Below are 22,864 nucleotides of genomic sequence, written 5' to 3' on the forward strand. Positions count from 1 at the left end.
TGGGATGCACCATGGACCGGGCTGTGCCCTCGAAGTAGCCAGCAGCAAATCTGGCTTCTAGGTGGATGCACGCAAGCGGCTCCATGTGACTCTCACCCGCAGACACCCCCACAAAGTTCCCATTGGCTGGCAACCAGCCAATGGGAGTGCAGAGCCAGTGCTCAGGGCAGGGGCAGCTCACACAGCCCCATGACTCCACTACCTAGAAGCCGGACTGCTGCTGGCCACTTCCGGGGCACAGCACGGGGTCGGAAAAGGTAGGCACTAGCCTGCCTTAGCCAGGCAGCACCGCCGAGTGTACTTTTTACGTCCCCGTTGGTGGTGCTGACCAGAGCAAGGCGACCCAGTGCCTGACATGCCACGCCCCAGTGCTGGGTCATAACCCATGGATTGAAAAACACTGTACTACAGCATGCCCCAAGAAAGAAGCAGTGAGGTAGGTCCTCCAGGCCTGCCTAGAGAGGTTGCATGGAAGCAGCCAATGAGAGCCCACCAGGCTCAGAAAAAAAGGAGATGTAGGAACTTATCAGGTCAGTTCCCTTCTGGAGCCTGAGGGGCAATGAAGGGTGTTTTGCTCTGGATAAAGGAGATCAAGGAACAACCAGAGGTGGCTCTGGATGCATTTGGTGAAGCTGGGAGAGAGAGGATCTGAGAACTTTAACCCTGAGGTAAGGGGTGAAGATAAAGGGGCCTGGAGGGAAGAGGCCTAGGAAGAAGCAGCAATGAATCAAAGTGAGCAATACATGGCTGCTGTTTACAATGTTGCTGGGTTGGAATCTGGAGTAGTGAGTGGGCCTCAGTTCCCCCACTGACCACCAGTGAAGTTCCCAAGAAGGGGGCAAAGCTTGTTTGGAAGCCTGAGCCAATGCCTGAATTTAACGGGCTTAGAACTGGAGCTGGAGACCCTCGTGAGAACAGATAGACCGTTCTTTTGGACTCTTTGCTACCCCGGAAGGTCCTGTTTGGAGGACCAAGTCATTGAAAACCTGCCAACATACAGGGGGTGCCAGGATTGGAAAAGGAATGCAGTACTGCATGCAGCAGCAGGAGGTTCTCAGGAGCTGAATGTTTCTCATTACAACATCCTTTGCAAAAAGAACAGAAAAAAACCTTAAATGCTGGGATTATTGCTGATCAGATATTAAGGCCAGAAATGGCTTATTAGATCATGTAGGTGATATATTTATATGTATAATTGGGATTATGATTTCCAATGTGAATTACTTTGCATTTATCAACACTGAATTTCATCTTCCAGTTTGTTGCCCAGTCACCCCAATTTGTGAGATCCTTTTTGTAGCTCTTCACAGTCTGCTTAAAACTTAACTATCTTGAGTAGAGTTGTATCATCTGCAAATTTTTGTCATCTTACTGCTTACCCCTTTTTCAAGATCATTTATGAATATATTGAATAGGCTTGGTCCCAGTACAGACCCCTGGGGGACATCTCTATTTATCTCTCTCTATTCTGAAAACTGACCATTTATTAATACCTTTCATTTCCTATCTTTTAACCAGTTACCAATCCAGGAGAGAATCTTCCCTCTTATCCCATGAGAGCGTACTTTGCTTAAGAGCCTTTGGTGAGGTACCTTGTCAAAGGCTTTCTGAAAATCTAAGTACATTATATCCACTGAATCCCCCTTGTCCACATGTTGTTGACCCCCTCAAAGAATTCTAGTAGATTAGTGAGGCATGATTTCCTTTTACAAAAACCATGTTGACTCTACCCCAACAAATTATGTTTATCAGTTGTCTGACAATTTTGTTCTTTACAATTTTGTTCTTTGTAGTTTCAATCTGTTTGCCTGGTATTGAAGTCAGGCTTACCAGCCTGTAATTGATGGGATCACCTCTGGGGTCCTTTTTAAAAAATTGGCATCACTTTAGCTATCCTCCAGTAATTTGGTATAGAAGCTGATTTAAATGATAGGTTACAAACTACAGTTAGTAGTTATACAATATCACATTTGAGTTCATTCAGAACTCTTGGGGTGAATACCATCTGGTCAAATGGGGTTTGGTGGACCACTATGGTGCCTAAGACTGGAATTCAGGCACCTAAATCTGCGGTTTAGGCACCTAAGTACCTTTGTGGATCAGGGCCTAAGGTACTATTCACAATGAGTAAGGGTATTAGAACATGTCCCAAAGATATTTACTGTGGTAAGTGATTTTACCTAGCAAATTGCTGCTGAAGGCAACTATTTGGAGTTTGCAGGTCATCTGTAATCTGTATGTTTTTGCTGTGGGTTGAACAACAATTCTGAGGATAATTAAGAATGTTTCTTCAGGCAGTGAGCTGTGGAAAAGAAAGATGCAACAGAGCAACTTGGCTTTCCAGGTGTGAGATGGATAGCTTCCCTGCAGACAAGTGTTAGCAGGCCTACTGTGATACTGGATAACTTGTAACAACTGCAGCACTGGTGAAAAGAAAGACATTCTACTTAATCTGATGCAGAAACTGCAGTAGTGGACGTCAAAATATTTACTATTATGAAAGCCCAAGATTGGAGAAAGACCAAAGACAGCTTTATTATTGTAAAGTCTTTCAACAGCTCCCTCATGCAAGCAGTGATAATTTTTCTACAGTGTTCAGTTTTAATACTACAACTGACTACGCTGTGTGTATCACCTATTTGTTAAATAATTAGTAAAATAATTAGTGAAATAATTGGTTAACTTTATTAATATTTTTGGTTTTAACTTAGTGGAGTATGGTTGCCATGCCTTGAGCTTTTCATGGAAAGATAGTATTGGCTGCAACATCAGCACATTTCCATCATGGCTTTACAACTGCTTTTACCCAAACAAGAAAGGAGAATGGCAGCCACAACATGTTACGTAACCCATGAAACCAAGAACTAGATATGAAACAGGCAGGGACTGGGGGAGGAGGGGGTTTGGCTTTGTTGCATCTGTGTGGGTTGTTGAGTTAGGAAAAGAAGATGTACATGCACTAACAAAGCTAGTAATTCCACCAGCAGTCCTTTGCCCTTACAATGGACCAATTCTGCCAGTAAAATAATAATGTCTAGGTTAAATCTTGGCCCCTGGTCTGACTGCATCATTTCAGCAACACACAAGCATCTGTAAAGTAGATTTAGGGAATCCTCACATAATGCAGCGTCATCTTAATGGTCCCTATGCCACTCTCTGAGTGCCCAGGAGCACGTCTGTGGAAAAGGGGACATAGCTGCAGTGATCTCTGGTTTTCAGAAGGGCCCAATGAAGCCATAAACAATTGGTGTAAGTCAGAGCAGCCTTTAGGCATTAGTATTGTCATAATTTTTAACTTTGTTGTTTCATGGGAATTAAACACATTCCAATCTGAAATTCTCATAACTTGCTCTCACAGCTAGCAAAGAAATGTGTAATTTGCTGTTAAAATACCGTAATTATACTAACTAGCAACGCCTTTATTTGAAAATTCAGAGCAGGAACATAAAAGATGCCCCATCTTTTCCCATATAAAATAAGGAGGTCCTTTCTAATTAAACCTCTCAATATTTTACTTGGAAATGTGTTATTTTTAACAATTTTCAGTTAGCTATTTAAAATTAGTTGTTCAAATGTCTGGGTGACATATTAAATGGGTTGTGCTGGATAACCTCAGCCATATCACACAATATTACTTGAGATAAAGGAGCACAACAAAACTTCGGGTTCATGAAGGGTTCATCCAGTAGATGTGTCAGTTTGGAAATGCAATTTAAAAAGATGTCTTAACTCTCTAAAAGCCTTGCTATAAAAGGAAAGGAATTAATACTATATTTTACAATCATTTTTCCCCTCTCTACCCACCACACTGTAATATCATGGATAGATCTATTCTGGTTTCCCACTAAGACTCTGGAAACCACTGTGTCATGGGGTGGATAGACCACAGATTGGCCTGGCAACTCAGGAGTTGATGCAGCAACCACTAGTTAGCACTGATTGGCAATCCCACAGCCGCTAGGAGAATAAAAGAGCTGAGAAGCACAGCGTCAGGGTGGCTGCTAGAGGAGCAAGCAGGCTGGAGAAGGACAATTCTGCCATCAAGCTGATGAGAAGATGCCCAGAGAAGGGTGCACATACTGGAGAAGGCTACAGAAACAAGAGAGGTAGGAAGGAGCTGAGGGCACAGCAGCAGGAGTTGCTAAGGTTTGATTCTGCCTGCCTGATTTAAGGGCCCTGAGCCAGAACCCAGAGTGTAGGTCTGGGTTCCCTTACTGATCCCCCCCAACAGAGACTTAAGAACCAAAGGTCTCTCCACCCCCCCTGAGGACAAGGATTCGCTAACTCTGCCTAGTAGGAGGGGAAACCTATTATAACCTATTAGGACTGAGAGAAAAAACTCTTCATAGCCCCAAATGGGACTACCATAGAGACTCAGGCAAGAGTTTTAATCAACATTATTTTCCCTCCTCCCCACCCCCGCCCCCTGGGGAATTAAATGCAGGCAGCAGCAGAGGAGGAAAGGGTCTCTCTTCTAACCACTAGGTCAGTGATACTCAATTAGATCTACCCGTGGGCCGAGCTGAGAATTTTATGATAAGAGGCGCCCATTTGCACAGATGGCTGGCAAAATTTAAAGAAAAAAAATCTTCTACCTATAAATAAAGGCTTTGATTGCAACATAAGTATTAGTGTTTCTGTCTTGCAGCAAAGTTTATGAATCAACAGTATTGCCTGTGTTTGTGGCAATGTCTAATGGGAGCAGTGACATCGATGATCTCTGGCAAGCTCTGTGAAAAGTGGTTTGTAGAAGGTCAGGGCATGGTGCATGAACTGGTGTAGATTCTCATCTGTCAGGTGACTGCAGTGTTGTTGTTCTTCTACTGTTCATGGTAGAAAACCCAGATTCGGGAGGTCCATTGATCAGAACATCATTAAAAGATGGATGGTTAGATTCTGGCTATTCTGAAATTGGTCAGCATATTGAGTCCAAAAAATCACGAAGTCCCATTTTCTCTGAATTTTGCCTTCAAGACACCTGAGCTCAGGAGCCTTACAATTTCTAATTGAAAGGCACTTTCAACAATTGAATCAAGAATGTTCTTTGCTTCAGGAGGGTCCATTAGCAGAAACAGAGAAGATGGATCATGAAAAAATAAAAACAAATTCTTTGGAATTTTAAAATTCTCAAAGCACATTTTAAAATTTCCAATTAGATTGTTTAGGAATTTTGGCATTATTTTAATCAAAGTTTTATCTGTAGCAACAACGTGCAATGTGGGAAAGTGCAACATCTTTCCTGTTGAGTCTGTCTCAAAGATTTTAAGATTCCTCTGAAAGCCATACATTTTTTGAAACAGATCCTAGACGCTGCTTGCATGGCTTTGGAGCTGCAAGTTGCAGGAATTCAAGTGACCAGTAATATCACACAGAAAAGCTACCTGTGACAGAATAGACACCATTCATAAGTCCAGGAACTTGCAAGCCTTGTTGGTCTTGTGGTTTGAAAAAAATATTTCTTTCTGAAGAGCACAACACATGTCCCCTACCTAACCATAGAATGTCCTAGTGCCGCAACAGGTTACTGTATTCGGCTGAAACGTCTTGTAAAAGAGCTTTAAAAAGATGCTGTTGCAAGCTAGAAGTTGAGCGTAGGTAGTTCACTAATTTCATCACAATACCCACTGTTAATTTTCAAGTCCCCAGACAACTTATCGCACATGGCAGTCTGGTGAATGATGCGGTGAAGTGTATTTAATGAAGGGTACGTTGCTACCAAACGTGAATCAAAGCCCTTCTCTTTCCCTGTCATGGAGGGACCTCCTTCTGTAAGAAGAAAGTTTACTTTCTGCAGATGTAACCATTTTTTTTCAAAAAGCCTTTTACCTTTTCAAAAATTCTGTCTCCTATGATGTAGGTTTCTTGTGGTATTAAGCACAAAAATTCTTCCTTAAAAATTTCACCCTCATAAAATCTAACAAACAGCGATAGCTTTGCAGTGTTACTTAAATTGCTTGATTTGTCCACTGCAAGAGACATGTATTTGGCGTTTTTTTTAAATCGGAAAGCAATGCTGACGAACAATCCTCATAAATTACCTCCAATCTTCACACTTCTGTGGAAGCAGCCAGGGAAACTTGTTTCACATGGTTCACAATGTCATCTTTTGTTTTTATCTCCACCAAAAAGCCAGCAGCAGTGCAGAAGTCAGGGTGGCAATACACCATACCATGCTATCCTTACTTCTGTGCTGCTTCTGGCTGTGGCTCTGCCTTCAGAGGTAGGTGCCTGGCCAGCATCCACTGCTCTCCAGCCTCCCAGCCAGTACTTAATTTGTACCTGGGCTTGCTAGAGCTGAATCTTAATTTGTTTCATTTCAAATTAAGGACTGACTGTGAGTTACTTAATAAGGAGGTCCTAGGCAAACGATAGGCAGTGCAGCACTGTTCATAAATTTATTTATAAACATTTTTAAGGTGAGGGCTGTTGGGCCACACAGGAGGCCTTGGCAGGCCAAATTTTGCCTGTGGGCCACCTATTGAGTATTATTGCACTATGCTAAAAGTTATAGCACTCACCTAGAGTTTAGGAGACACTAGTTCAAGTCCCTGCCCCAATGACTTATTTAATGATTTATACACAGTGGAACAGCTTCAACAACAGAACTGACAAACACACTGTCTCAGCTTAACCCGCTGGGTAGGGCACTCTTCTTCAATACTGGAGATCCAATCTCTCCTCAGCATTAGGTCAAGGTGGAGAGTGCTCTAACCACTTGCCTAAGGTTATAAGGGAGACTTCTTCCTGGGGACAAAAACTTGTTTTAAGTTGAACAATTTTTTTTCCAATGTTTGGCTTTAGTTCTACCCAAAATGATTCTCCTCCTCCCCACTGGACAGCCAGCAAACCTAAAAATAATCAATTATTTGCCCAGCTATATGGTGCACTTCTGCATAGAATTTTTTGGGAAACAGTCTACCTTCCCAGAAAACTTTTTGAGATTTCAAAAAATTTTCCATTCTGCACTAGGATGAAACCAAGACCTTCTTGAAAGTAATCTTGAAAAAAACAATGTGAGCCCAGAATAGCCAATAACCTGCTTGGCAGGGCACTCAATTGGTACATGGGAGAGCCAAATTCAAGTCACTGGTTTGAATTAGGCACACCAGGGACTCAAATCTAGGTTTTCTATTTCCCACCTGATACTCAGTAGCCATGTGGTCAGGGCAATTCTGATCATTCTCTTACTCGGATGTTGAACAGAAAGTCCACCATTGGCCTGAGAAACCTTTTCCAATGAAAGCTTAATTGAAACTGGTACAGTCCTGCAAAAAGTTTTGGTTTCTCAGTGGCAAACAGTTTTGTTAAAAAAATTGTGATCAGCTCCTGAGGTGCAGAAATCTCCCAACTCTCAATGACAGCTAAATAGCCTGTTGAATTGACCACTAATCTTGCTGAACTAATCTCTCCATATGTTATTTAAAGGCTCAGGATAGCCTAGAACATACCACAAGTTTGTAGCAAAATATATGCGCCTGGCCATGGATCCATGATGTGGTGTTAATCATGTTGTTACTCAACCAGGATGGACCACTTGACACCTTCTCTGGAGTACAATGAAAGAGCTGACTTGTTTACACACTATTAAACACATCTAACATTTCTTGAAACAAATGCTGAAGAGTCCAGTACATTTCAGCTATGTGAAATGGAAAGTGCTTTGAAAAGAGATGATGATTGTTGTGCTGACTATCTAGCCAACACCACCTTCCAAACAGTGTCATATTTACTCCTCACAATCATAGTCATATGTAGCATATAAACCACTATAGCCAAAATTCAGACCATTTCAAACCTTCTGTTTCAGAGACCAACAATCTACAAGTGAACTAAATGAAAAGCTTCCCTGGCCAACCTAATAGGGGTTTCGCTAACTCTTAAGTTGCTTTGATTCAGTTTACACCTTTTAGTAGTCATATTTCAGCATTCATAAGTTAATGTGCCCAATTAATTCTGTAAATCTCTGTACTCTATTGTTTGAAAGTACTCCATCAGCTATGTTGTTTGTTTCCTTGTTTTAAGTTTTATATGGAGAGATTATATGAAGTGAAGATTTCAGCTAATGCAGTAATAAAGGTGTGTAATCTCCCTTTTATACTTGCAAGGATTGTGTATCATGGGGATACTTCTCTCCAGAGTGCTTTGAGAAATTTCCCAAAAAATCTTTTGCTCTTGAAAGCTTACATGGAAACAGAATGTCCTGTGTTAGATTAAGTATATTAAATGATGGTGCACTGTTTATGGGGAAACTATTTTGTGAAGATTTGTTCTTAAAACGTTCAGTGATTTATCATTATTATTATTCCTACTTTAATATTGACTTCTGAGTAAAAAGTCAGAGAGGGCATTTCCAACAACTACAAATCAAGGCCCCAATCTTGCCAACAGTTACAGAAATGCTCAACTTTTAGCAGGAATAATTTCACTTTGAATTCACATTTGTGAGACTTTGTGGGATGGGGGGGGCTAATAATATTTTATGTGTATTTTATGGCCTTTTAAAATGTGGGGGTCATTTCACATTTTTTAGCTTTAAAAAAGTAGTTGGGTTTTTATTCACCAATAACTGCAAAATGGCTGAATTAAAAATAATACTTAGCATATAACTAGTTTTTCATGAGGAATAGTCTCCTGACTGAGATCAAACATTTTTAAAAGTTCTGATATAAAAATTATACTCAAAGTCAATTAAAGCATCTTGCAAGATTTTAGGAGAGACTAACCCTGCTCATTTCATGACATAATGTAGGGAGCATAATGTACTCCCTCCCTGTCGTGATGGGGGTAGGTAGGTTTTGTTTGAACCCATAGGGGTATGACTATTCCACAGAGTCGTGGCTAGGATCCTTGCTGGAGGCAGGGTGTGTTCTCAGACACCAGCGCCTGCTCTCATTATACAGATTCTGTGCTCACAATATGTGGGCTGGAGCAGGAACTGAGTAGAGTGAAGCAGAGTCTCCACTTCCCCTAGCCAAACACTGGTCAAATGAGCTGATAGGTTGCAGTAACACTTGATTTCCCCACTCCCTGCCCTGTGGTAAAGCATTTCTGAGTGCACAGAAGCCATTCTTGCTGCTGAAAGCTGCCCTTACCCATGGATGGTATAGAGAGATGGGTGTCCAGGCTTGCTGTTGGTCTAACCTTTTGGTGTTGGGAAGGAGTTTTTCCCTCTGGACAAGATAGGTAAGGTGTCTGGCGGGCTATTTAGCCTTTCTCTCAGCATCCTTGAAGTCTAAGCAGGGATATTATTTTGTTATTTATTAAGATAAAATAGGTGGTAGGTAATGAACATCAATAAATATTGTTACAATTTATAGCCAGTGGTGAGCAGGGATAAGAGGATCCAAAGAGCCAGCTCCTGGGAGAACCTTAGCTTGGGTTCCTTAGCTACGAGCGACTGAGGGGAGGGGAGGTTTTAAATCCCTGCAGTCTAAGCTTCTCTTTGTTTCTACCTTCTTTTGCCATTGCAGAGGCAGGGCAATGGGATTTAGCAGTAGATTGAATGATGGACTTGTTAGCAGGGGTTTGGCTAAGGGAGCCAGCCATGATTATCACATGACCATCTTCACTTTTCTGTTTCCTGCTCTATCTCCTTTCATGGTTGGTTTGGGTTCCCGCCTCCACCCACACACAAATGGCTGGGGTAATAAGCATAAGGTGGATATTAGCTCAGTGAAAAAAATAAGGAAACCTCTCTCTCTCTCTCACACCCACACACACACACTACAAAATGTCTGAATATCAGTGGTCCCACTTCTGAAAACCTGTTCCTTACACCCCTATTTTTCTTGTATGTGAATCCTTTAGAGTTTGGCAGTTTCCGTTTTATCAGTTCTTTTAAAATGTTAATTATTCAAGTATGTGTCCAGTGTGTTTCCAGAGAGGTATAATATGTTAAGCCAGCAAGCTGCTAGGCATAGAGCCCTACCTGGAACCTAAATGAAGCCAATGGGGCTCTCTGGGGAGCCAGGGTCTGCCCATGTCAAGATAATTGCAGGATCAGGGCTTAAAGCACCTCTCAAATAAGAACATGAGTTGGCCTCAGATACTATTGTGATAGGGCCATATAGATGTAAGTCAGTGGACAGGTCTCTAGAATGAAGGAGCTTTTGTCATCTATTGTTGAACTGAGGAGCAGACCTCATTTGCACAGGTGACACTCACCATGTCAGGGTGATCATTTTTGGCTCTTTGGTTAAAATTCACTTAAGACATGTTGTAGGAATAATGAAATGTGATTGTGTGACTAAAAGGTATCCGAACCCTACTTAATATGTCTGGAGTAAGAGGTAACCCAAATCAAGGCTTCAGTCTCCAAGCACTCGTTAGTGAGCAGAAACAGGTACTTCTGTGTGGATGTGTTGACTCTGTTTAAGGATCCTATATGCCATTTGAACCCTGCCACATGTAGCTCCTTGGTGGGGCTGTAAGAGTGCAATAATAGAGCTGAAAGACAATGGAGAAGAGATAATAGTGACGAGGTTCTCTCTAACCAATGAAATTACTGACAGCTGAAATCACAGATAGCTGGGCTAGGCAGGGGAGCCTCAAAATCTGGGATTGGCATCATAGTTGGTGATGAGAGATGATTATGAGAGATGATGCAGCAGAAGCAACAGCAACCCTAGAACTGTAATAACTAAAGCCGGGCTAGGAGGCTGGGACAGCAGCACCATCACTGTAACACCAGACCAGAAAGGCAAAAAGGTATGGTGAGAAGTTGCACTACAGAGGTGGCATCACAGACACAGATAATGGCATGTCAAGAAGCTGCAAATCTATAATGGCAAAGCAGCAGACCATGAGATATGGGAAACAAGGTAGCTTTCACTGAAGCCAAGCAGCACTCACCCCTTCCTCAGAGATTCAAGATGAATCTACCTGAATGCAATGGGACTTTGCTAACCTCTGACAACAAACAGTGAGTGGGGTACAGCAATAGAAAGAGGGAAAGAAGCATGTTAAAGGGATCTTTGTTAATTGGACATCCTTCCCAGTGGAACAGAGGCAGAACTGAGGTGAAGGATGATTGCCAAAGATATGTGTTAACACACTGTTATGACATGTGATATGTATTCACATACTGATTCATTGTTGCTGTATCTTCCACAAATTAATGCTGTGTTCCTTCTTCTTTGTGTTATATGCAGATTCTGTTCTTGTCAGTGGGTAGGTTTTGCCTATTATGACTGCCAATAGGTATTAGTTGTTCCAGGTTTCTGCATGGGGTATAAGATGGTTTTGTCTTGTGATTTTCTTGAACCCAGCTCTTGCTACTGATGACAACACCTGACAGAAAGGGTGGATGTGGAGTATGTAGAGAGAGAGAGAGAAAATCTGACTATTTTTATGAATCCCTACTGTCTTTCAATATCTGGTATACAAAAGAAGCCTTTTCCACATTCAGTATATTTATATCCTTTCTCTCCTGCATGGATTATTTTTTTGTGATATAAACCTTCATTCTGACTAAGCTTTTCTCACCATTGTATTTGTATAACCTCTCTTGTAGGCGAGCTTTTGGTGAGCTAGAGGATTTGATTTCCTCCTAATGCTTTTCTCACTATCAGTAGGGGTATGTGGGCATGCACAATCTTTTTCTCCTGTGTGGATATCCTTGTTTCACATATTTCATTTTTCTCTCACCTTTCTTTTGCTACTATAATACATTTTCTTTCCTGGGTGTACTCTCTGATATGAGAGGTTGTTTTTCCCCCCACCTCCCAGAAGCTTTTCTCACAATCAGTGCACTTCCTGTGTCTGATGTCTCTTCAGAGTCGATGCAATGCTGTAATATAAGCACTGTGTGTGTGTGTGTGTGTGTGTGTGTGTGTGTGTGTGTGTGTGTGTGTGTGTGTGTGATCAGAATTTTTTCCCATATACACTTGTCAAGGTTCCTTCCCCCCTCTGAACTCTAGATGTGGGGACCTGCATGAAAGACCCCCTAAGCTTATTCTTACCAGCTTAGGTTAAAAACTTCCCCAAGGTACAAACTTTGCCTTGTTCTTGAACCGTATGCTGCCACCACCAAGCATTTAAACAAAAAACAGGGAAAGAGCCCACTTGGAGGAGTCTTTCCCCAAAATATCCCCCCAAGACCTACACCCCCTTTCTTGGGGAAGGCATAATAATAATCCTCACCAATTTGTACAGGTGAACACAGACCCAAACCCTTGGATCTTAAGAACAATGAAAAAATCAATCAGGTTCATAAAAGAGGTTTCAGAGTAGCAGCCATGTTAGTCTGTATTCGCAAAGAAAAAGGAGTACTTGTGGCACCTTAGAGACTAACAAATTTATTTGAGCATAAGCTTTCGTGAGCTGTAGCTCACAAAAACTTATGCTCAAATAAATTTGTTAGTCTCTAAGGTGCCACAAGTACTCCTTTTCTTGTTCTTAAAAGAAGAATTTTAATTACAGAAAAGGTAAAAGAATCACCTCTGTAAAATCAAGATGGTAAATACCTTACAGGGTAATCAGATTCTAAACATAGAAAAGCCCTCTAGGCAAATCTTCTGTTACAAAAAGACACAAAAACAGGAATATACATTCCATCCAGCACAGCTTATTTTACCAGCCATTAACCAAAAGGAAATCTAACACATTTCTAGCTAGATTACTTACTAAGTTAACAGGAGTTGTGAGGCTGCATTCCTGCTCTGTTCCTGGCAAAAGCATCACACAGACAGACCAAACCCTTTGTTCTCCCTGCCCCTCTTCAGATTTGAAAGAATCTTGTCCCCTCATTTTGGGTCAGGGGCCAGCAGGATTACCTTAGCTTCTTAATTCTTTACAGGTGAAAGGATTTTGCCTCTGGCCAGGAGGGATTTTATAGCACTGTATACAGAAAGGTGGTTACCTTTATATTTATGACAACACTGAAGTGCACTTAGATGAAAGGTGGTATCTGCCTTGCTGAGGGGTGGAGGTAGAATAGATAAATTTCTGCTAGATCTTAGGGTCAGCAAACTTGACCAGATAAATGATTGTGTGTTTGTGGGGAAAAGATGTTTAACAACTTCTTTGGGACAGCAAACCCTTTAGATAGAACTGTTTATAGCAGTGGTGGGCAACCTGCGGCCCTCGGGCCACAGGTGGCCCATCAGGGTAATCCACTAGCGGGCCACAAGACCATTTGTTTACATTGACTGACTGCGGGCACAGCTGCCCACAACTTCCAGTGGCCGCAGTTCACTGTTCCTGGCCAATGGGAGCTGCGGGAAGTGGTGCGGGCCACAGGAACATGCTGGCCGCTACTTTCCACAGCTCCCATTGGCTAGGAAAGACAAACCACAGCCACTGGTAGCTGCAGGCAACCATGCCTGTGGACGGTCAATGTAAACAAACTGTCTTGAAGCCTGCCAGCAGATTATCCTGACGGGCCGCATGCCGCCCTTGGGCTGCAGGTTGCCCACCACTGGTTTATAGAATCATAGAACTGGAAGGGACCTTGACAGGTCATCTAGTCCAGTCTCCTGCACTTGTGGCAGGACTAATTATCTAGATCATTCCTGACAGGTTTTTGTCAACCTGCTCTTAAAAATCTCCAATGATGGAGATTCCATAACCTCTCAAGGCAACTTATTCCAGTGCTTAACCACCCTGACAGTTAGGATGTTTTTCCTAATGTCCAACCAAAACCTCCTTTGCTGCAATTTAAGCCCATTGCTTCTTGTCCTATGCTCAGAAGTTAAGAAAAACAATTTTTCTTCCTCCAACAATCTTTTATGTACTTGAAAACTATTATGTCCTCTCTGTCTTCTCTTTTTCAGACTATACAAACCCTATTTTTTCAGTCTTCCCTCATAGGTCATGTTTTCTAAACCTTTAATCATTTTTGTTGCTCTTCTCTGGACTCCCTCCAGTTTTTCCATATCCTTCCTGAAATGTGGCTACCAGAACTCAACACAATACTCCAGTTGAGGCCTAATCAGAGCAGAGTAGAGCTGAAGAATTACTTTTGTGTGTCTTGCTTACAACACTCCTGCCAACACATCCCAGAATGATGTTCACTTTTTTTGCAACAGCATTACACTGTTGAATCATATTTAGCTTGTGGTCCACTATGACTCCCAGATCCCTTTCTGCAGTACTCCTTCCTAAGCAGTCATTTCCCATTTTGTATGTGTGCAACTGATTGTTCCTTCCTAAATGGTGTACTTTGCATTTGTCCTTATTGAATTTAATCTTCTGTATGTCAGACCATTTCTCCAGTTTGTCCAGATCATTTTTAATTTTAATCCTATCCTCCAGAGCACTTGCAACCCTCCCAACTTGGTATTGTCCACAAACCTTGTAAGTGTTCTCTGTATGCCATTATCTAAATCACTGATGAAGATATTGAACAGAACCAGACCCAGAACTGATCCCTGTGGGACCCCACTCATTATGCCCTTCCAGCATGACAGTGAACCACTGATAACTACTCTCTGGGAATGGTTTTCCAGCCAGTTTTGCACCCACCTGATAATAACTCCATCTAGGTTTCATTTCCCTAGTTAGAAGGTCATGCAAGACAGCGTCAAAAGCTTTACTAAACCCAAGATATACCGTGTTTACCACTTCCCCCCATCCACAAGTCTTGTTACCCTATCAAAGAAAGCTATCAGGTTGGTTTGATGCAATTTATTTTTGACAAATCCATGCTGACTGTTACTTATCACTTTATTTATCTTCTATATTTTTGCAAAATGATTGCTTAATTATTTTCTCTATTGTCTTTCCAGGTACAGAAGTTAAGCTGACTGGTCTCTAATTTCCTGCGTTGTCCTTATTTCCCTTTCTATAGGTGGGCACTATATTTGCCCTTTTCCAGTCTTCTAGAACCTCTCCCATCTTCCATGACTTCTCAAATATAATTGCTAATGGCTCAGATATCTGAGTATCTGAGTCAGCTCTGGGAGTATTTTAGGATGCATTGCATCAGGCCCTGGTGACCTTGAAGACATCTAACTTGTCCAAGTAACTTTTAACTTGTCCTTTCCCTATTTTAGCCTCTTCTGTTCCTACTTCATTTTCACTAGCATTCATTATGTCAGACATTCAATCACCACCAACCTTCTTGGTGAAAACCGAAACAAAGAAGTCATTGAGCACCTCTGCCATTTACACATTTTCTATTATTATTTCCCCCCCACCTCCCTGAGTAACTGGCCTACTCTGTCCTTGGTCTTCATCTTGCCTTTAATGTATTTGTAGAGTTTTTTCTTGTTACCCTTTATGTCTCTATCTAGTTTAATCTCATTTTGTGCCTTGGCCTTTCTAATTTTGTCCCTACATACTTGTCTTATTTGTTTATATTCATCCTTTGTAATTTGACCTAGTTTCCACTTTTTGTGGGACTCTTTTTTGATTTTTAGATCATTGAAGATCTCCTGGATAATCCAGGGTGATCTCTTGCCATACTTGCTATCTTTCCTACGCAGTGGGTGTGATGGGTTGGGTCACAAAAACCCCCTTGGAACTTCCACCTGATGTGCTGAGACTACCTCTGACTATTTTCCCTGGCAGCTGGGACTTCAGTACCTTGCCAGACATGCTAGCCTGCTACAAACAGACCCAGGTGTGAACCACGTCCCCCAAAAGCTGCAGGCTTAACTGAAAGCAGCTTAACAAGTTCTCCTGTCTCCAATACCCAGAAACCCAATTCCCAATGGGTTCCAAACCTCAAATAAATCCATTTTACTTTGTATCAAGCTTATATATAGTAAACTCATAAACTGTTTGCCTTATAACACAAAGAGATATGCACAGCTGTTTGCTTCCCCAGGTATTAATACTTGCTCTGAGTTATTTAATAAGTAAAAAGTTATTTTATTAAATATAAAAAGTAGGATTTAAGCTGTTCCAAGTAATAACAGACAGAAAAAAGTAAATTACCCAGCAAAATAAAACAAAAACACATAAGCCTAAGCCTGATACAGCAGGAAACTAAATGCAGGTAAATCTCACCTTCAGAGATGTTCCAATAAGCTTCTTTCACAGACTAGACTTCCTCCTAATCTAGGTCCAGCAATCACTCACACCCTTGTAGTTACTGTCCTTTGTTCCAGTTTCTTTCAGGCATCCTTTGGGGTAGGGAGGCTATCTCTTGAGCCAGCTGCAGACAAAATGGAGGGGGTTTCAGGGGCTTATATAGTCTCTCTCTTGTGCGTGGAAACCCTTCTCTTCTCCTGTGCAAAACCCCCTCGAGAAGATGGAGTTTTGCAGTCACCTGGGCAAGTCACGTCTTTGAATGATTCAGCTTTGCCATTGTTTACATATTAGTTTGAATGTTCCCAGGAAAGCTTAGGTGGATTGGTGTCTTCCAAGGTCCATTGTTAGCTAAGCACTCCCAGTTACTTGAATAACCCCTTCACACTATGTTGACCAAATCTGCCTTATGTGCTTCCTACAGCAAACACTTTAAATACAAGCATAGAGCCAATGCTCATAACTTCAGACATAAAAATGATACAACCATATGAATAGGATGAATACATTCAGTAGAACATAATCTTTGCAATGATATGTTACATGTCATATCTGGCATAAAACATATTCCAGTTATGTCATATTTAAACTTATACGCATATTTCTATAAACCATTATGGGATGCAACATCACAGTGCTATAGTTTCCTCTTGTGCCCTTAATAATGTCTCATTGAAAAACTATCTTCTATTATCAGAGGGGTAGCCATGTTAGTCTTGATCTGTAAAAGTGGCAAAGAGTCCTGTGGCACCTTATAGACTAACAGACGTATTGGAGCATAAGCTTTTGTGGATGAATACCCACTTCGTCGGATGCATGCATCCTACCATTTCTTAGAATCATGAATTCTACCATTTCATGATCAGTTTCACCCAAGCTGCCTTCCACTTTCAAATTCTCAACCAGTTCCTCCCTATTTCTCAGAATCAAATCTAGAACAGCCACTCCCCTTGTAGCAGGCTCCACCTTCTGAAATTAGAAAAAAATGGTCTCCAGTACATTGCATGAACTTATTGGATCTGTTCCCGGATTTATTTTCCCAACAAATGTCTGAGTAGTTAAAGTCTCCCATCACCATCAAGTCCTGTGCTTTGGATGATTTTGTTAGCTTTTTAAAAAAGGCCTCATCCATCTCTTCTTCCTGGTTAGGTGGTCTATAGTAGACCCCTACCATGACATCACCCTTGCTTTTTCCCTTTTATCCTTAGCCAGAGACATTCAAGAAGTCTGTCTCCTATTTCCATCTCAATCTCAGTCCAAGTATATACATTTTTAATATATGAGGCAACACCTCCTCCGTTTTTTCCCCTGCCGGTCCTTCCTGATCAAGCTGTACCCTTCTATACCAATATTCCAGTCTTGTGTATTATCCAGGTCTCTGTGATGCCAACTGTGCCATAGTTGTGTGTATTTACTAGAATTTTGAGTTCTTCCTGCTTATTCCCTATACTTCTTGTATGAGTATGTGCTCTCTCTCTTGTGTGAACTCTATAGTGTTTGCCCTTAAACATTTATCATATTGATTACATTTATTTGGTTCTTCTGGGTTTCAGTGGTGATTGCTGAACCATGCTATAACTTCTAATATGGTGATTCCATAAGCCAGTTTCCATCACTTCTTTGCATATTTTTTTTATACCTATCTGATGTTTTGTTGGGAAAACTTTTTGACAGTTGACAAGAAGGTGTGAAGATACTTAACATGGGGAAATAGATTTGTCTGTGCCTTCCAGGGGACAAAAAGAAAAGGAGTATTTGTGGCACCTTAGAGACTAACAAATTTATTTGAGCATAAGCTTTCGTGAGCTACAGCTCACTTTATCGGATGCATTCAGTGGAAAACACAGTGGGGAGATTTATATACACACACAGAGAACATGAAACAATGGGTTTTATCATACACACTGTAAGGAGAGTGATCACTTAAGATGAGCTATTACTAGCAGGAAAGGGGGCGGAGAGGAGGAAAACCTTTTGTGGTGATAATCAAAGTGGGCCATTTCCAGCAGTTAACAAGAACGTCTGAGGAACAGCGGGGGGTGGGGGGGGGGAGAAATAACATGGGGAAATAGTTTTACTTTGTGAAATGACACATCCACTCCCAGTCTCTATTCAAGCCTAAGTTAATTGTATTCAGTTTGCAAATTAATTCCAATTCAGCAATCTCTCGCTGGAGTCTTTTTTTGAAGATTTTTTTGTTGAAGGATAGCCACTCTCAGGTCTGTAATCAAGTGACCGGAGAGATTGAAATGTTCTCCGACTGGTTTTTCTTATTCTCAACTTTCCCACTGGCTCAATTTTCCACTAAGTAAAATTTTTTTCCTTTGAATTCTCATGGTCTTCCCTATAGGGTTTTTCTTCAGTCTATGATAAAATGCCATATTTCATCCAATGAAATCAGAGATCCACAGTTCTTAAATTCTATGCTTCTTGGAGTAAAATATTATAAATACAAACCAATCCCTTCAGTCACTTGTCTTACTGTTTGTCTAATAGAATTAACTAGATGATGATTAAAATTTCAAGCTGAAACATGGAAAAGCAATGAAGACTCAATGAGATCAATTTATAAACAGGGATGCTTAAAGCTAGGTATCTAAAAGTCACATATCTAAGAACTGAAATGCAGGGATCCACCCATTCATGCAGGTATCTTTGCAGATTTTGCTTTTTAACAGAAGTCTCCAAAGCAAACCATTTAAATTTATTAAATATATAGATAGATGCTCCACATGCTACATAATCAATCTGTTATAATAACTATAATGTCATTAGTAGATCATAATTAAAACAAACACTGTTTGTTAAATAACTATTTTGCTGTAATTTATTGAATTGTCATAATTGAAATGAGAATTCGCATATCTGTAAACTAAACTACATTAAAAGCAGGTTAAGTTTGCAATGTCAAACACTTACAATTTTAGAATCAATGTTGCCAGAATCAATGTTGCCTGTACAACCTTAATTTGAGCTCATTGTGCATATGCGTTATGATAGTCTTTAATTATATGATCCCATATTATTTTTTCCAAAGCCTGTCTGTTCCATTCAGTGCACAGAAAGCATGTTGTTTTGGGAATTAATCAAGGCCATACAGTTTTGGAGCCAGTGGTCTATAGGACCCCTGCCTCATTTATTTTGTGCTTAAGAGTCACATATGACATCAAATGACTGCTGTATATCTGCCATTCGTTCACTGTGACCATTCTTGCAAAGTATTTTAGAAATCAGCTAGTTACTTTGATTTGGATCCTGATAAGATCAAGAATTTACGTCATCTTTGAAGTTTTGTGTATAAACATTAATCATAATGAAATCTAAATTAATGAAAAATGAATGACCATTTTTATAAATATTACCACACCTTCTCTGTGCATAGTAGTATAATCAAAGGAAGCCATTAGTCAGAAAGTAAAAAAAGAAGATGAATTCACTTAGAATTTGTAGCATAAGGTTAAAAAGGATAAGGTATTCGCTGTTTCTTGTGATCTTAAATTTTGGGATTGATCCTTTCAAGTGCTCAGGATCCTCCACTTCTGTTCTAAATAGGCTCTTGTACTGCACTTATCACAATATTATCTGAACCCTCTAGTGATGTACTAAGCAGCATGACTAACATCTGTCACGTGTTTGCTCTTTCATCCTCTTCCCAGAGGGAGAAGTATGAGCAGTGGAGTATGCTATTTTGGTAAATATACATGTTGCTATGTATTTGTTAGAGAAGGCAAAATCAAAAAAATGTGCCTTGCATATGAAGCAGAAGGTAGTATGGTTTGTGATGGTTCCAGGGGGAATTCATTCCACAGTCTCAGGCCAGCCTTGAGAAAGTTCTGTCTCCCACACAAATGAGCTTTACCCTGATTGTGGAGAGTTCCAATGGTCTTAAAGGGTAGCCAAGGGCACTGAGCTTCTCCCAGGAACATCTTGCATTGCTAATGTGAGTATTTCACAATCTGGCCCTTAGGCAGGTTTCCTTAGAATTACTGAAGAAACTATACTAGGAAAAAGGGAACAGATTTCCTTTGCTTTATCCTGACCCATAACTATTTCACATTTGGGGACAATGTATACCTTCAAATCAGCGGCACTGCTATGGGTACCCGCATGACCCCGCAATATGCCAACATTTTTATGGCTGACTTAGAACAATGCTTCCTCAGCTCTTGTCCTCCTAATGCCCCTACTCTACTTGTGCTTCATTGATGACATCTTCATCATCTGGACCCATGGAAAAGAAGCCCTTGAGGAATTCCACCATGATTTCAACAATTTCCATCCCACCATCAACCTCAGCCTGGACCAGTCCACACAAGAGATCCACTTCCTGGACACTACGGTGCTAATAAGCAATGGTCACATAAACACCACCCTATACCGGAAACGTACTCACCGCTATGCCTACCTACATGCCTCCAGCTTTCATCCAGACCACACCACATGATCCATTGTCTACAGCCAAGCTCTACGATACAACCACATTTGCTCCAACCCCTCAGACAAAGACAAACACCTACAAGATCGCTATCAAGCATTCTCACAACTACAATACCCACCTGCTGAAGTGAAAAAACAGATTGACAGAGCCAGAAGAGTATCCAGAAGTTACCTACTACAGGACAGGCCCAACAAAGAAAATAACAGAACGCCACTAGCCATCACCTTCAGCCCCCAACTAAAACCTCTCCAACGCATCATCAAGGATCTACAACCTATCCTGAATGATGACCCATCACTCTCACAGATCTTGGGAGACAGGCCAGTCCTTGCTTACAGACAGCCCCCCAACCTGAAGCAAATACTCACCAGCAACCACACACACCACACAACAAAAACACTAATCCAGGAACCTATCCTTGCAACAAAGCCAGTTGCCAATTGTGTCCACATATCTATTCAGAGGACACCATCATAGGGCCTAATCACATCCGCCACACTACCAGAGGCTCATTCACCTGCTCATCTACCAATGTGATATATGCCATCATGTGCCAGTAATGCTCCTCTGCCATGTACATTGGTCAAACTGGACAGTCTCTACGTAAAAGAATAAATGGACACAAATCAGACGTTAAGAATTATAACATTCAAAAACTAGAACACTTCAGTCTCTTGATTACAGACCTAAAAGTGGCAATTCTTCAACAAAAAAACTTCAAAAACAGACTCCAACGAGAGACTGCTGAATTGGAATTAATTTGCAAACTGAATACAATTAACTTAGGCTTGAATAAAGACTGGGAGTGGATGTGTCATTACACAAAGTAAAACTATTTCCCCTTGTTTATTTCCCCTCCTACTGTTCTTGTCAACTGCTGGAAATGGCCCACCTTGATTATCACTACAAAAGGTTCCCCTCTCCCCTTCCCCTGCTCTCCTGCTGGTAGTAGTTCACCTTACGTGATCACTCTTATTACAGTCTGTATGGTAACACCCATGGTTTCATGTTCTCTGTGTATATAAAATCTCCCCACTATATTTTCTGCTGTATGCATCCGATGAAGTGAGCTATAGCTCACGAAAGCTTGTCCTAATAAATGTGTTAGTCTCTAAGGTGCCACAAGTATTCCTTTTTTTTTTTTTTTTGAGATTTCCTTTAGCCTACAAAGTGACCTACTGGTCAAAGTGACCTACTGTCAAAAAGACAGATTCCCACTCTCACTAGATCACTGTAGTGAGACTGAGTGGCCTCCCTCCGAGCCTGACATGGAGGGACCACTACTCTTCCCCGGTGGAAGGAGACAAGCCAGCCCTGCCCTCCCCCCACAGCTGAAGCAGAAGGATGGGATTGGAAGTATAAGAGCAAGCCCTTTAGCTCAGTTGGAATAGAGCCAGACAGCTCCAGGCCACTGAAAGACTCTGACCCTGCTGCTGAACTGTTTAGCACCCTGACCTTGGACGAAACCCAGTGCAGAGAGAAGCTGCTAGGACTGACATCCACTGTTTACCTCAATGAGGCCAAGGACTCACCATCAATGGACTTATGCCAATGGACAGTGGTAGGAAGAAACCCAGGGGAACTTGACATTCGTCCGGTTGTGCTGTCACAATACGAGTCAGCGTGTTTTGGTGTGAGCCTCACAAGGTTACCACCTTTGAAATGCAAAAAACCTGGCACCCCCTCCACAAGACAAGCCCACCGCAACGCTCACCACAAGGCAACTCCACAACACCATCTTCAGGAGCCACTTATAGTATCTAGAGAGAGAACACTTATAGATAAGATTGAAAACCTCATTTCCTTACTTAAACTGTAGAAGTGGGAACACTTCAGCATCTTTAGCTGGACAAAGGAACTTTTAATATTAGATATCTTAGTGTATTGTGGTGATGTGAATTTTTAGTCCTACTGAAAAAAAAAACCTGGCATATTTAAATTATTTTTTCTGGCAACTGGCAAAAAAAACAGCCAGATAGGTCAAATACCAGCAACATGGTAACCCTAATCTCTGCTGACCCAATGGCAGGATCACCCACCACTGCTAGGGCCCTGGGCTGGGACACAGTGGAGTAGGGTGGGCCTGAGTCTCCTTACTCCCCTGCCAGTGACTCCATCCCTAGGGTGGTGGCTCATTCATCCTATACCTGAAGGCCTGTGTATTATGTGTGGCTTGCCCCAGCCAGACGGCAGTAGAGCCTGAGACTGTACTTTAGGGTTGCCTCCTCTCTGGGTTTTACCTGGACAGTCCAGTTTTTGGCTTCTGTGTCTAGGTGCCATTAAGTTTACCTGGTGCCTGGTTTTCGGGCACTAGTTAAGTGCAGCGTTAGATTTTTGCCCTTTAAGATGATAAACTTCCTCGGAATCAATAATATAAATTGTAGCCTGAATTTGCTAACCTCTAGGGTATGATTCAAAGCAAATCTGTTTTATCAGACTTTTAAGGGGGAGTCC

The 22,864-nt window shown here is 41.4% G+C and overlaps 1 long non-coding RNA gene across 1 annotated transcript; it reads left to right on the top strand.

Moving 5' to 3' along the window:
- Positions 1–535: 535 nt before the first annotated feature.
- LOC122457978 lies at positions 536–2,674 on the top strand. Its single transcript, XR_006277783.1, has 2 exons — positions 536–668; positions 2,295–2,674. It is a non-coding gene; the product is annotated as an uncharacterized LOC122457978 (long non-coding RNA).
- Positions 2,675–22,864: the final 20,190 nt, after the last annotated feature.

The sequence above is a fragment of the Dermochelys coriacea genome, chromosome 1 (assembly GCF_009764565.3).
Source record: "Dermochelys coriacea isolate rDerCor1 chromosome 1, rDerCor1.pri.v4, whole genome shotgun sequence".
NCBI classification, from domain to species: domain Eukaryota; kingdom Metazoa; phylum Chordata; order Testudines; family Dermochelyidae; genus Dermochelys; species Dermochelys coriacea.